The sequence below is a fragment of the Apteryx rowi genome, unplaced genomic scaffold (genome assembly GCF_003343035.1).
Source record: "Apteryx rowi isolate R43461 unplaced genomic scaffold, aptRow1 scaffold_1379, whole genome shotgun sequence".
NCBI lineage: Eukaryota > Metazoa > Chordata > Aves > Apterygiformes > Apterygidae > Apteryx > Apteryx rowi.
In genome coordinates this window covers 55,694-57,298 of record NW_020447618.1, presented here as the reverse complement: position 1 = coordinate 57,298, position 1,605 = coordinate 55,694, and the positions used below count along the sequence as shown (strand labels likewise).

Below are 1,605 nucleotides of genomic sequence, written 5' to 3'. Positions count from 1 at the left end.
CTAGGAGATTTTGCATCCTCTGCTAGGAGATTTTGCATCCTTTACTAGGAGATTTTGTATCCTTTTCCAGGAGATTATGCATCCTTCACTGACAGATTACGCATCCTCTACTAGGAGATTTTGCATCCTTTACTAAAGGATTATTCATCCTTTACTGAGGGATTTTGCATCCTTTGCCAGGAGATTTATGCCTCCTTTACTAGGAGATTATGCACCCTTTAATGTGAGATTTTTGCATCCTTTGCCAGGAGATTTTTGCATCCTTCACTGACAGATTACGCATCCTCTACTAGGAGATTTTGCATCCTTTACTGAGATTTTGCATCCTTTGCCAGGAGATTATGCCTCCTTTACTAAAGGATTATGCATCCTTTACTAGGAGATTATGCACCCTTTAACATGAGATTTTTGCATCCTTTGCCAGGAGATTTTGCATCCTCTACTAGGAGATTTTGCATCCTTTACTAAGAGATTTTGCATCCTCTACCAGGAGATTATGCATCCTTTACTAAGGGATTTTGCATCCTTTACTAGGAGATCTTGCATCCTCTACTAGGAGATTTTGCTTCCTTTACTAAGAGATTTTGCATCCTCTACCAGGAGATTATGCATCCTTTACTAGGAGATTATGCACCCTTTAACATGAGATTTTTGCATCCTCTGCCAGGAGATTTTTGCATCCTTTACTAAGGGATTTTGCATCTTTTACTAGCTCGTGCATCCTCTGCCAGGAGATTTTTGCATCCTGTCCTAAGGGATTTTGCACCCTTGGCCAGGTTGTGCACCCGTCACCGCGGTGGGACGAGCCGGGTGCGCAGCGGCGGCCGGGCAAGGGTGGCTGCGGGCCGCAGCGCTGACGGTGCTGGGGGCCCCGGGAAACCGAGGCGGCAGCGGGACGACACGACACGGCAGCAAGCGGCGAGGAAGGACGTCGAGCGACAACAGCAGACGCGACAACAGCGGAGCACAGGAGACGTGTGCGGGTGTGTGTGCGCGTGTGCATGTGCACGCGTGTGCAGGTGTGTGCACACGTGGGTGTGTGCGTGTGCACATGTGTGTGTGTGTGCGTGTGCACACGTGTGAGCGTCCACGGCCCAGACGTGGTCCCACAAGGGGCTGAGGGAGCCAAGGGCAGGTGGGGGGAAGTGACCATCCTGGGAGGTGCTGGGAGGAACTGGGAGGTGCTGGGAGGTGTGGGGGGATGCTGAGAGGAACTGGGAAGTGGTGGGGGGCACTGGGAGGCATTAGGAGGCACTGGGAAGTGTGGGGAGGCACTGGGAGGAACTGGGAGTTGCTGGGAGGTGCTGGGAAGCACTTGGAAGAACTGGAAAGTGATGGGAGTCATGGGAGTTGCTGGGAGGTGCTGGGAAGCACTGGGAAGCACTAGGAAGAACTGGGAGGCACTGGAAGGCGCTGGGAAGCACTGGGAAGAACTGGGAGGCACTGGAAGGCACTGGGAAGAAATGGGAGTTGCTGGGAAGCACTGGGAAGCACTGGGAGTTGCCACAAGTTGCTGGGAGGCACTGGGAAGAACCGGGAGCTGCTGGGAAGCGCTGGGAGAGGCAAACCCCAGTGGTTCCCCCGGCTGGACTCAGCCCCGCACCC

General features: G+C 53.2%; 1 protein-coding gene across 1 annotated transcript in view; it reads right to left on the bottom strand.

The window, feature by feature from the left end:
• CACNA1A (calcium voltage-gated channel subunit alpha1 A) overlaps positions 1 to 1,605 on the bottom strand; it is a gene marked incomplete at its 3' end in the record, with an annotated part of 16,996 nt that overhangs the window by 3,910 nt on the left and 11,481 nt on the right. The gene's annotated exons all lie outside the window — the stretch shown is intronic.